The sequence below is a fragment of the Myotis yumanensis genome, unplaced genomic scaffold (genome assembly GCF_028538775.1).
Source record: "Myotis yumanensis isolate MYYU_CA2020_CCGP unplaced genomic scaffold, mMyoYum1.0.hap1 SCAF_5, whole genome shotgun sequence".
Classification (NCBI taxonomy): domain Eukaryota; kingdom Metazoa; phylum Chordata; class Mammalia; order Chiroptera; family Vespertilionidae; genus Myotis; species Myotis yumanensis.
In genome coordinates, this window is record NW_027223756.1 from 30,799,418 (window position 1) to 30,813,637 (window position 14,220).

Consider the following 14,220-nt stretch of genomic DNA (forward strand, 5'->3'; position numbering starts at 1 on the left):
CCCGCGCCCGGCTTCTCTCACCCCAATCCAGGGCCCGAAGTCGGGAGAAGCAACGCGTTCCCGAAGCCCGCAGACTCCGAGCCTGCGGCTGGGGCTGGGGGTATCCCCGCCCTCGCGGCGCGCAAGCCCCGCCCCTCCCACGTACGTCACGTCCGGCCCGGCCCCTGCCCGCCCTCCGCCCTCCGCCCTCCGCCCTCCGCGCTCCTCCCGCTTGCCGTTAGGGAGGCTCTGCGCCTCAGCTGCCGCCTCCGTCGCCGCTCCCGCCCCCTCTCCCGCGTCTCCGCCGCCGCCACCGCCGGGGACATCCGGGGGTCGCCTATCGGGCTGGCCCCGTGCCTCAGCCGCCGCTCTAGACCCTCGCCAGCGGCCGTCTTCGGAAGAGGATTGCCGGCCGCGGACGCGCTCGAGGCCTCAGTTCTCGTCCTCCTCCCGTCCCCGCGGGTCCTGGAGAAGCGGCCGCGGCCGGGGAACGGGGCGTCGCGGTTCCAACGGTAGGTGAACGGGCGGGTACCCTGTCTGCGCATGCGCTGGTCGCCGGTCGCCGCGGCTCTCCCCCCCCCCCCCCCCCTCCCCCGCCTCTGCCGCCCACCAGCGCCAGTCCCACCCGCGCGGGCCCAAGGGCGGTGCGCGTCGGGGTGCTGGGGCGCCTGGGCAGGACCCTGCAGGTGGGGCATTTGGTAGAGAGGGCCCCCTTTCTCCCCGAGGGAAAGCGAAGGAAGCCGTGCCCTGGCTGCGGGGGTGTGAGGGGCAGCCTTCGGTTTTCAGCCGCTGCAGTGCGTGAGCGGCGTGCCTTACCGCCCCGCTCCTCCCAAATAGAAGAGGGCCCCGCAGCCCACGTTTGTTTGCCGGCTTCCTCTGCACACCGGCCCCGCGCCGCCTCCCTGCCCACTTCCTTTATGCTGGGCAGCGAAGTTGATGCCGAAAAGGGAGTGTGGTTCGCTACAGGCTCCACTGCGCCCCTTTTAAAGATCACGTGAGAGGAGCGAGTGCCGACTTCCTTAAATCGCTCGGAGAAGGTCGCCGGAATTAGGCTGTTGGTGCCCTGGGGACTGGTCTAGAAGGCACTGCGCACAGGTCAGGCCAGAGGGCACTGCGTTACGTTTCCGGGGGGGGGGGGGGGGGGGGCTTGGTTTCCGAGATAAGGTTATAGGAAATTGAATCGGTTCGCACACTTGCCCAGTGGGAATTTGTGAGCTTTTTTGTTTGTAATCAATGAAAAATGAAGTTGACTTTTAGAAAGACAGTTGCAAAATTGCATTCGGTTCCCCATTATGCCGTCGAATTAATGAACAAAGTCTCTAAAGTATTGGGCATTTATCTTTCAAGTTTGTGATCATGTAAAAATGGCAACCGGAGCCACAGTATTGCTGACTGTGAACAAATAACTGGGATGCACTTAGTTTTAAAAAGGCAGACATTAAAGGATAGTTTTGAATTAAGTGACTTTTTGGGTTAATGTGAGGCTACTTTTGTCGTCAACTTTCCTTTTTTGTTATCGTGCTGTACTTGTTGGCCCGGTTTCTCACAGGTCTATGCATTTAGTAAGTACTTGTTGAATGGAATTGAATGAACTGGTCATCATTTGTACATCCATTGGAGCCCCTTTTTACTTCCTGAATCTGTGCTGCTTTTAAAACTGGGACAGAGCCCTGGCTGGGCAGCTGAGTTTGTCAGAGCGAGGTCCTGATACTCCCAAGGTTGCACCTGGATCCCCTTGCAGGTTGAATCGTGGTCTGGGCACATAAAAGAATCGACCAGTGAATGTGTAAATAAGTGGAACAACAAATCGATGTCTCTTTCTCTTTCCCTCTCTCAAATCAACAAATAAAATGAATACTCCCCCCCCCCCCCCCCAAAAAAACAAACTGGGGCAGTATATTCTCCAATTTAATTGTGTCACCAATTAGGGATCTGTGACAGTTTCAGTCCTTGGAAAGATGTAGGAAGGCATATCACAGTGTCATAAAATTATTCATTGGGTGAAGTAAAATATTTTTTTATTAGAATGCCATTGTTTTAGGACAGAGAAAATGGTGGAAATGTTTTTCTCCAATAAAATGACTACTTTTATTATCATTTATGAATAATCTTAGTCTGCATGGCTTCCCTCTTCATTGTACACTAACTTTATTTATTTATTTTTTAAATATATTTTATTGATTTTTTACAGAGAGGAAGGGAGAGAGATAGAGAGTTAGAAACATCGATGAGAGAGAAACATCGATCAGCTGCCTCCTGCACATCTCCTACTGGGGATGTGCCCGCAACCCAGGTACATGCCCTTGACCGGAATCGAACCTGGGACCTTTCAGTCCACAGGCTGATGCTCTATCCACTGAGCCAAACCGGTTTCGGCTGTACACTAACTTTAGTATTGGGGAAATAGTAGTATAAATTGCTATAGCTATACTTTCTTTGCACTCAAAGTTCACAGTCTAATGGAGAAGACAGATATACAAATAAGTATAATTAGTTTTTTTTTTTCATGTTCCAGTTTCCTTACTTTTTCCCAAAGCAGTTTTTATACGTCTGTGCAAAAAGAGAAATGTTCTGATTTCAAGGGATTCATTTGGCTAGAACAAGTTGTTCAATTACCCTTAATATCCCTTATTACAAAAAATGAAGTTTGTTGTAGTTTCGTATTAATGAGCTATAAGAAATGATAAACTGGTCTTCTTAAGACATAACTCATTGCACTAAGTGGGCCCTTGGTGTGCATCCTTTCAATGGAGAAGAGGTGAAAGGTTAGTAGAATAGAGGAGTCTTGAAGAGTACATTTGTAAAAATTACAATTATGCACACACATAACTGACAATGTGTTCTCTATTATGCATATAAAATCGTGTACCTTTTTTTAAAAAAAAGGATCCATCATTGTGCTGATACCTAGTGGGAAGAGCTAATTTAGCAGATATTCACTTTGACTTAATAGAAAATCATGCTAAATTAGCAGACCAGTGACATTAAGTGGGGAAAGGGAATCTTTGGGGGGGCCATCTAGCCATAGAACATTATAGGTTTGCCTCTTAATCAGGAGACAAGCATTTAGAGTGTCACCTTTCTTTATTTATACTTGCATAGTAAGATTAAACTTTTTCCTGTTTTTATTTTATTTTTAATGTACTGATATGTGAACCATGTAGAACTCTAGATCTGACAGATATTTCCGAGGTCATCCTTTGGGGAAATTTATCTAATTTTGGAGACTAACTCCAGGTACCACATGGTCTTCTTGGCTTTTTGAATCAGAATTGTGGCTGGTTTCTAAGTAAATAGTTTGCCCTTTAATGGTGCTTATTTTAATGTTCTGGTTTTTTTTAAGACTTTCAGTAGAAAGATTTGCAGTTAGATCCAGTGGCACATTCTAGCATAACCATTTCAAATTTTGAAGTTTAGCCAAGTGAGTTGAGACTCACAATACATGTAAAAGGGGAATAGTGCCTGCTTTGCAGCATTCTTTTTTATTTTTTACCTTTTTACTTTTCCTTTTAATCTTTATTTTTTATTTTATTTTTTTTTGCTATTTTTTGTGTTTTTAGTTGTTTTATTGCTTAAAGTATTACAAAGAGTATTATATATGTCTCCTTTTTTTTTTCTCCCCTTGACCCTCCCCTAGCCTCCCATGTCCCCCAGTGTCTTGTGTCCATTGGTTATGCTCATATGCATGCATACAAGTCTTTCGGTTGATCCTTTTAATCTTTATTGTTGAAAGTATTACATAGGTACTCCTTTTTCCCTCATTAAGCTCTTCACACAGCATTATTCTTGGTATGAGAAATAATCTGTAAAATGCTTACAGATATTCTATAAATGATGATTGCTTTCCCTTCTTGATTTGATTATCTTTGGTTATTGCTGGAAGTCGGTATGACAGCTTTTAACTTTGAATAGCCAACATTATTTGCTTCTCATTTATGTCTTTATTCAGCATATATTAAAAAAAATTATGTGTCAGGCATTGTGTGAGGTCTTTGGTGATACAAATGTGAAATGACATGGTTCCTGTCTTCTATTGTGTGAGGTAATTGCTAAAAAGGTGAAAGGTACATTAGGAGCAAAGAACTGTCTGTCCCAGGAAGTAAGGGAAGGTTTGACAGGAAGCTGGAGTTGAGACTTTTTAAAAAAATTAATTTATTTTTTTAAAAATATATTTTTATTGACTTCAGAGAGGAAGGGAGAGGGAGAGAGAGATAGGAACATCAATGATGTGAGAGAATCATCAATTGGCTGCCTCCTGCACTCCCCACACTGGGGATCGAACCCACAAACCAGGCCCTTGACCAGAATTGAACCTGGGACCTTTCAGTCCTCGGGCTGAGGCTCTATCCACTGAGCCAAATCGGCGAGACCTGGAGTTGAGACTTTTGAAGATCAGTATAAGTTTGTTGAACAAGATGGGGTTGGTCATGGTGTTGAGTTAGGGCTCCAAGCACAGAAAATAGTATGTGCAAAACCTGTGTGAACTTCAAGTAGTTAAGTATTTATTGCTGAAGAGTCCAGTCAGGTGGAGGAGTATCAGGAAAGGAGATTTTACTGGTAGATGACATACTTGTAGACCATGCAATGGAGTTTAGAGTTTATCCTGTATGCCAGAGGTTCTTAAAACTTTGTATGTATTACAGTCACCTGAATGCTGCATTGGCTTGTGGCTTTGCATTCTATACAGGGTGGGACAAAAATAGGTTTATAGTTGCTTGTATAGAAGATAATACAACAGGTAATAAATAATAATCCAAGAATAAACTCTGTTTTCTGTATTCACAACTGTAAACTTACTTTGAATAAACCCCTCCCCACTCCCAGATGAAGTAGGAGAACCAGTGCTTTGGGTTGCTGGTCTCAAAAGTGAGGTACTGGTACTGGCACTTTGGATAGGTAGATGACCTATTGAGTGTGTGTGTGTGTGTGTGTGTGTGTGGCACTTTGGATAGGCAGATGACCTATTGAGAGAGAGAGAGAGAGTGTGTGTGTGTGTGTGTGTGTGAGAGAGGGGGGGCGGGGGAGAGAGAGAGAGGGAGAGAGAGGAGTGTAGAATTGAAATTTATGTTTCTGTTTATTTTAAAAATATTTTTGTGTATATTTATGATATGCATAATATGCTAGTACAATGTTCACTACTCTAGAAATAAACATACATATTTGAGGGCTGTGCTCATAGTTTTTTTCCTGATTAAAAAATATATTGTCTTGGCCTCTAGGCAGTAGGAAAAAAATTAGGAATTTTGTGCAGGGGAATTCAGATTAGGTTTTAGTATTGAGATTGGTGAGAATGGATTAGGGGACTTGTCACAGGGAATTTTATTTCCCTCTGGCTTTATTACTTTTATCTTAATTTCAATAACTTGAAATCATGGTTATAGGTTATAAAATATTTGACTGTGCCCATGAAACCCTTTTTGAGTTTGTCAAAAATTAGGCAATCTATTACCAATAGATTATCTCTAGGGGCAACCAATTTTTGCCTGAATACTTTGAATAAGAGAGGAATAGTAAGCTGTCTCTAGGTGAAATGTTTTACATTAAGTGAGTTGTAGTCTGAAAAATATGTGCTGTATCTAGTACCACGATTTGGCAAATATAGTCCTACAAAATATGCTTGATTCCATTGTTCATTGTAGTTTCATGGAATCACCATTGGGTATTGTTCCCTCACATAGTATGTTGAGCCCCAGCTGGTTTTGGCTCAATGGATAGAGTGTCCCCAGGTTCGATTTTGGTTGGGGGCACACACCCAGGTTGGGGCTCGATCCCCAGTTGGGGGTGTGCAAGAGGCAGCCGATCAATGATTCTCTCTCATCATTGATGGTTCCAACTCTCTCTCTCCCTCTTCCTTCCTCTCTGAAATCAATAAAAATATGCTTAAAAAATAGTATGTTGAAGTGAACAAATCCTCAGGCATAGGATTTGCAAGAAATCCTTTATACTTTCTTTTTTCTTTGTAGCAAAGGCATTCCTAAACTTTTGAGTGTTAGAGCTCTCTTTAATTTAAAAACTTTCTAATGAATTCTTACTTATACTTTGATAAATTACTTGAGCAAAGTCAATATGAGTCTAATAATAATTTAAATGACTTGTGTTTTCCTGATCAAATAGCATCTATGAACACTTGACCGATCAGTTTATGTGCTGGTGAGACATGTGTTCAACCTTTCTGTTTGCTTAGTGTACTGTTAAGGATCTCAGACAAATTAATGCCTTGCCAGTTTCTCAGTCTAGGAAGGAACCACCAATTTAGCTTATTGGCAACGTTTGAAGTACCATCCTTGTTCAGTTAGAATGAAAGAGGTGCCTTTTCCTTTGCTTCGGTGCATTGTTTAGAGTATACTAATGAAAAGCTGAATGTATGGAGCAGGGGTAAATTTATTTTTCTTAAGTTTGGTTCACTGATTTATAGTTAGACACAGCACTTGTCTACAAACTTAAATCTCTTTTCCCACAGCTTACCATCTTTGAGACCTAGCTCCCTCTTGGCTCTTCTCTCTTTGTATATTAGTGATGAGTTTTCTGTTTTGTTTTGCTTTTTTTGGGGGGGGGGGGTAGTTTTTAGCAATTTTGAGGTAGCTCTTTTAAGCTTCTCTATGTAAATTGTATCCTATTTTGTCAAAAGCATTTTGGACAAAAGCAACTTTTCTTGTTTATTTCTATTGAGTTTGAAGGTAGAACTTTTTCACATGAAAATGATAATTTATCTTGGCAGATACTGCTCTTTCTTTTTTTTTTAATTTAATGGACATTTAAATGAATAGATGGATACATTGAGCGAGACCAAACTATTCCATCTTTTTAAAAAATATTTATTTTATTGATTTTTTTTACAGAGAGGAAGGGAGAGGGATAGAGAGTTAGAAACATCGATGAGAGAGAAACTGATCAGCTGCCTCCTGCACACCCCCTACTGGGGATGTGCCTGCAACCAAGGTACATGCCCTTGACCGGAATTGAACCTGGGACCCTTCAGTCCACAGGCCAACGCTCTATCCACTGAGCTAAACTGGTTAGGGTGGCAGATACTGCTCTTACTATAGGTTGCCTTATATGTAAAATGATAAACTGATAGTAAGTTGTAGACCTAATCTTATTACTGTTGTAGTGTTTTCTTAAATTATTTACTTTGAAAAGACTTTAAACTGATGTCTGTAATTAGTGTTTTCAGTTTAACTTTATTCTGTATTTCTTAGGTACGCTGTATTGAAAATTATATTGTAATTTCTGGATATGCTAGATAGCACAGAAGGGGCAAACGCAAGATTGGTTCTTTTTTAAAAAAAATATATTTTCATTGATTTCAGAGAGGAAGAGAGAGAGACATGATTGCGTCAATGAGAATTACTGATTGGCTGCCTTCTGCACGAGCCTGCAACCCAGCCATGTGCTTTTGACTGGAATTGAACCCGGGACCCTTCAGTCTGCAGGCTGACACTCTATACACTGAGCCAAATCAGCTAGGGCTAGGATTGGTTCTTGAAATATGGTTAAAATAAATCTTTTTTCTTTTGAGGTGGAAAAATATTTAAAATATGTGTGTGTATGTGTATAATTTCAGAGAGGAAGAGAGAGGGAGAAAGAGAAACATCAATGATGAGAGAGAATCATTGATTGGCTGCCTTCTGCACGCCCCACACTGGTGATTGAGCCTGTGCCCTGACCAGGAATTGAACTATGACCTCCTGGTTCATAGTTCGACGCTCAACCACTGAGCCATGTCTGCTGGGCTGTGTGATATTTTCCTCTTTATTTTTTCATCTTTATCTTAATAATAAAAGGCTAATATGCAAATGGTTTTGACGCCCTCACGCATAACGACTGATCAGGAGGCTGTGTGTGCAGCAGGCGTGGTTGGGCGGGGACTTGCAGTGTCGGGTACTTGCGTGAGGCTCATGTCTCTGCCCCCAGCACTGGGCCCAGGGACGTGAGGCTTGCATCCCTGCCCCCCGGTGCTGGGCCCAGGGATGTGAGGCTTGCAGAGGCCTACCTCTTTGGGGCAATGGATCGCGGGGCTCCCACACTGTGACTGGGCACAGGCCAGGCTGGGGGACACCCTCCCCCTCCCCCACCCTGCCCCGAGTGCATGAATTTTGTGCACCGGGCCACTAGTTGAAGTATAATTTAAATATAATAGCATTCACCAATTTAAAATGTTCAGTTCAATAAGCATTATATATTTTGACAAGTATATTAAGCATTGTAACCACCACTACCACAATCGTGACATAGAACATTTCCATCAGCTCTGCTTTTTAGTTCTCAATGCTTTTTAGTTTTCTCATTAGTAAAATGGATATTATAGGAGTATCTATTTCCATAGGATTATTATAAGGATTAAATGAGTTGATATATATTTAAAGCCCTTAAAATAGTTCCTGGCATATTATAAGAGCTTAATGCTATCTGCTCTTATATTTAGTATTGATGCTGGTGCTCTACCCTTTTTAAAAAAACCCTCACTAGTTTTATTAGCTATTTAAAACTTAGATTCTATGCTAATAAGAATGGTGTGTTGCTGTCATACATATGTCTATATGTAAATGGATCTGAATGGAGTGCAAAACTACCTTGAGCCTTAGCAGAATTCAGTTTGGAATATGAAGGTAGGCTTTTCTGAATGTACCCATCAGCCATCTTTATCAATAATTGGTATTTAATTACATTACTTTTATCACTCTTGCCTCATGGTAAAGTATGTAATGTAAAATTCAAGATTTTTTATTCATTGTCAATGCCATCATGCCAGGCAACTGTCACTTGTATTTAAAATGACTTTGCTGTTTTGATTTATAATAAAATCATCATTTTGGAAGCCTTTGGCTATTTTATATCTTAAAATTAAAAAAAAAAATTGGCCTGGCCAGCCTGGCTCAGTGGTTGAGTATTAACCTATGAACCAGGAGGTCATGGTTCGATTCCTAGTCAGGCACATGCCCAGGTTGTGGGCTCTATCCCCAGTAGGGGGCGTGCAGGGGGCAGCCAATCAATGATTCTTTCTTTTTCTTTTCTTTTTTTTAAATATGTTTTTATTGATTTTCTACAGAGAGGAAGGGAGAAGGATAGAGAGTTAGAAACATCGATGAGAGAGAAACATCGATCAGCTGCCTCCTGCATGCCCCCCACTGGGGATGTGCCCGCAACCAAGGTACATGCCCTTGACCGGAATCGAACCTGGGACCCTCGAGTCCGCAGGCCGACACTCCATCCACTGAGCCAAACCGGTTCTGGCAATGATTCTTTCTTATCATTAATGTTTCTTTTTTCGTTTTTAAAATATATTTTTATTGATTTTATACAGAGAGGAAGGGAGAGGGATAGAGAGTTAGAAACATTGATGAGAGAGAAAGGTCAATTAGCTGCCTCCAGCACACCCCCTACTGGGTATGTGCCCGCAACCAAGGTACATGCCCTTGACTGGAATCGAACCTGGGACCCTTGAGTCTGCAGGCCAATGCTCTATCCACTGAGCCAAACCGGTTAGGGCTCATTGATGTTTCTATCTCTTCCTCTTCCTTCCTCTCTGAAATCAATAAAAACGTATTAAAATTTTTTAAAAATTTATTAGGGAGAGAGAGACAGACAATAATTTGTTATTCCACCTATTTATGCATTTGTTGTTTGCTGATTGTATGTCCCCTGATCGGGTATGGCACCACAATCTTGGTGTATCAGGACCACTTTCTTCCTTGAAAGTCTACACATTGTATCCTCTGTGTTAAGCCTTTTATTTAATTGCCTTTTTCATTTTATTGATCCTATCTGTTAAGATATTTCATCAGATTTCTTTGGGACATTTTTTGTGGTACCTGCCATTTTTTTTTTTTTTAATTCTTTGAGAATCGGAAATTGTAGTTTAGATGTTCCATTACTTTTCTGGGACTACAATGACAAATGACTACAAATGTGGTGACTCTAAAATAGAAATTTTTCTCTCACAGATCAAGAGGCCAGAAGTCTAAAGTTAAGGTGTGGGCAGGGCCATACTCCTTTTGAAGCTCTGGTGCAGACTTCCTTGCCTCTTTCAACTTCTGGTGGCTCTTGATGTTGTTTCTTGTCTTGTGACAGTATAACTTACTTTTCTTCCTCCATCTTTATGTGGCCTTCTTACCCACTGTGTGTGTCTTGTCATCTTATAAGGACACCAGTCATTGGATTTAGGATTCACCCTACAACTAGGATGATTTCATTTTTGAGATAATTAATTACATACATAAAGATCCTATTTCCAAATAGTCACATTTGAGGTTCTAGGTAGACATGAGATTTTTGGGGACACTATTCAACTCACTACAGATGTAGAAGGAATATTTACATGATTTAAGTCAGGGGTCCTCGAACTTTTTAAACAGGGGGCCAATTCACTGTCCCTCAGACTGTTGGAGAGCCGGACTATAGTTTAAAATAAAACTATGAACAAATTCCTATACACACTGCACATATCTTATTTTGAAATAAAAAAACAAAACGGGAACAAATACAATATTTGTATTTGCATGTGGCCCGCGGGCCGTAGTTTGAGGACCCCTGATTTAAGTTCTGTAAAGGGGAGTGGAGCAGGACTAATTAATGTCAAAAACTATTTTGCAGTCTGCAGAAATATTTTGGGCCACTGCAGTCTGAATGCCCTCAATAATGTGCTCTACATAAAGGTCTCAAGTGAATAATCATTGACTAGTAGGGCTTGCCACTAATGTCACGCATTAAATAACCTTTCAGCAAGCTAGGAATAAATGACCTCCTAAAATGTATGTAAGATTTTGTGGCCAGTTTGAGTGATAAAATGTGAGATTCTATGGTACTTTAAATTGCATAGTGATTAAGAACAAGGACTTTAAGAGCCAGAATTTGAACCCAGTTCAAACTGTCTGGGTTCAAATTCTGCCTCTGACCCTTAACAGTTGGGATTACTGTGGGTAAATTGATAAATCTGTATGCAATGTCTCATTAAAATAAAGGTTAAAAGAATAATACCCGATTAATACATGTAAAGTGCATGAACTGTCTAGCACACAGGAACTGCTCATTTAATATTAGCTGCTGCTGTTTTCATCTTCATTGTTGATGCTCTTCAGGAGAAAAAATAGCTGAAAAATTTATGCCTTTGTTTTTCTAGTAGTAAGGATCTTTGTACTGATGAATTCATAGATTCCTACCCAGTGTCACCTTAGGAAAGATGCTTTTCAGATTGTTCAGTTAGAGGCTGGGAGTAGTAGAGAACACAGGATGAGATAACTGGTTCCTGATTTCACTAAGGACACTAAATGAGTAGCTATTTTAGCGATTATATATAATTTGCTTCTGACAGACTCTTCTAATGACAGACTCTTCATTTATTGTACATCAAGCAAATCCCCCTTTTTTATGTCATAATTTTAAGCTTGAAACTTCACTTACATACTTTATTCTTTTCTTTGTATACAACAAACATTTTGTTAGCAAGAACTAGTTATCTGAGCTTTCTGATTTGGAGGGGTAATATATATTACCTCTGAATATATGACCGCGCATTCTCGGTCGCACTCACCACATCTTTGAGTGGGGACTCGGGTGCTGTGACTTAGGCAGAAGGGGGCGTGTGGGGCCCCAGCGGCCCAGGTGTTGCCCAGGGCCCAGAGCTGGGACCTGCCCTTCCATGCCAGACACCCGTGCTTTGATCGCCAGCCATGCATAGGGACTGCACCCGTGCAGGAATTTCGTGCACCGGGTCTCTAGTTTTATATAGAGATTTGAGCATCTTCAGATTTCATATCCGAGAAGGAGTAACAAATCCCCTGTAGATATTGAATCCTGAACTTTTCTTAAGCAGAATGCTTCAGTGTAGTTTACTGAGCTTATTAAAAGATTTTAAAATAGATTATGAGAATTCACAGGTGATTAAACATTGCCAAACAGGTTTTTCCCTTCTTCCCCTCTCTCTCCAGCCTGTTTGCTAGTGTTTAATATTATTCAAAGAAGAGAATGGAAACGGATTCTCTATGTATTACATGCATGCATTATCTCAGTTAAACTTAACAAGTGTGTAGGTATTATTTTATATAAGGAAACATAGGCTTAGAGACATGGAAGTTGTTCAGGGTCACATCTACAGAATGGTGGAGTTGATATTTGAGTGCATGCCCTTCTGGTTCTGTTAATTGATCTTTTCCAACATGTACTATTACCTCTCCAAATCAGAAAGCTCAGATAACTAGTTCTTGCTAACAAAATGTTTGTTGTATACAAAGAAAAGAATAAAGTATGTAAGTGAAGTTTCAAGCTTAAAATTATCTTTCATTCTTTGATCTGAAAATGTTTCCATGCTTTGTTCTGAGTATATATGGATGGAATGGAACTGTGTGGGGTGTCTATGCAAATGTGAGTCCATTGAGGAAAATGAATTATTTGAATAGCATAATCTCTGAAAATGTGTACTGCCAAAGATTCTCCTGTGCAGTTCTGTTATTTATTTTTGGTAGAAAGATTCTTACCCTAGTTAACCATTAGACTTTTAAACTTTGTGCAAGATTTTGCCCCTAAATAGGTCACAGATAGATTTTTTTTTTTTAGGCGGAAGAATGCCTTTCAGTATAGGAGTCTTCCTAAATGAACCTCACTGCTTATTCTAGTCCCTTCTCACAGTTAAAGATGTTATAGGAAATTAAAAGAATTTTTTTTTTCTTCTAGATTAATTGCTGAAGTACTGATCGAATTCTGCGTTTCTTCAATGAGGAACTACAGGCTGATCTTCTGCCATAATCTCAAACAGCCATAAATGACAAAAGAATGCTTGCTCAGTGAGGGTAGCTGGTGCAGAATTCGTTTTTTAAACTTAGGTGTTTAAGTACTCAAAGGTAAGTTTTTCAAAATGGTAATTATCCACAGAGATTTTGGAGTTTACCTATTATTACTGCTATTTGATTATTAATTTGAGGTTTTGTAGTTATTAGCTGGTACCAGATGTATTGAAGAATGGATCTTATGTGTCTAAAACAATTTAAATTTATGGCATTTTGCTGTCCCTAAGTTAATGTCTACTGTTCTTATATGTTGGATGGATTAATTTCCTAGTCATGTTATGACACTTTCTTGATCCAGTGGGTACATCTATTCTGTAGGGTATAAACGTATGTACACACTTTAAATAATTATAAAGGCAGTGTCTATTAAATGACATTTTATTTTCAAAATTGAGCTATCAGCTGTTAAAGTGTGTATACATTTTTGGGGGAATACACTGTATATATGGACTTTATTTATTTATTTATTTTTAAAATATATTTTATTGATTTTTTTACAGAGAGGAAGGGAGAGGGATAGAGAGTTAGAAACATTGATGAGAGAGAAACATCAAATCAACTGCCTCCTGCACATCTCCTACTGGGGATGTGCCCACAACCAAGGTACATGCCCTTGATTGGAATTGAACCTGGAACCCTTCAGTCTGCAGGCTGACGCTCTATCCACTGAGCCAAACCGGTTAGGGCTGGACTTTATTTTTGTAAAAACTTCAGAATATTGCCTGGCCGGTGTGGCTCAGTGGTTGAACATCGACCTATGAACCAGGAGGTCAAGGTTCCTGCCCAGATTGCAGGCTCCATCCCTAGTAGGGGGTGTACAGGAGACAGTCAATCAGTGATTCTCTGTCATCATTGATGTTTTTATCTCTCTCTCCCTTCCTCTCTGAAATAAATAAAAAAATATATATATTAAAAAAAATCAGCCAAAACCGGTTTGGCTCAGTGGATAGAGCGTCGGCCTGCGGACTGAAGGGTCCCAGGTTCAATTCCAGTCAAGGGCATGTACCTGGGTTGCGGGCACATCCCCAGTGGGAGATGTGCAGGAGGCAGCTGATCAATGTCTCTCTCTCATCGATGTTTCTAACTCTCTATCTCTCTCCCTTCTTCTCTGTAAAAAATCAATAAAATATATTTTTTAAAAAATCAGTATTGAACAGATTACATTTTTTGCTTTGTTATCATTCTCTTGTAGTGCAGAAGGAGTTGTTTCTCTGGGGTGATGAAAAAAGCCCAGTTTGTATCATTTTGTTCATTATTAACTTTCGAAAAAGTTTTTTTCTCTTTTTTTCCTTTTTGTTGAACTTATTGGGGTGGCACTGGTTAACCAAATTGTACAGGTTTCAGATGCACAATTCCACAACACATCGTCTGTACACTGTATTGTGTGTTCACTACCCCAAGTCAAGTCTCCATCCATCACCATTTATCCCCCTTCTTTTAAAAATACTCCTTTCCCACA

At 40.6% G+C, this 14,220-nt stretch overlaps 1 protein-coding gene across 5 annotated transcripts in view; it reads left to right on the top strand.

The window, feature by feature from the left end:
* The first annotated feature begins 212 nt into the window (after nt 1-212).
* Nucleotides 213-14,220, top strand: part of FAM13B (family with sequence similarity 13 member B) — a 65,438-nt gene continuing 51,430 nt past the window's right edge. For 4 of the 5 annotated variants that reach the window (XM_070414932.1, XM_070414935.1, XM_070414936.1 and 1 more), the window contains exons 1-2: nt 213-491; nt 12,649-12,815. The gene's annotated coding sequence lies outside the window, so the exon portion shown is untranslated. Of the gene's footprint in view, nt 492-1,020; nt 1,075-12,648; nt 12,816-14,220 lie in introns of those variants that run through there. The other variant, XM_070414933.1, reaches the window with a different exon arrangement.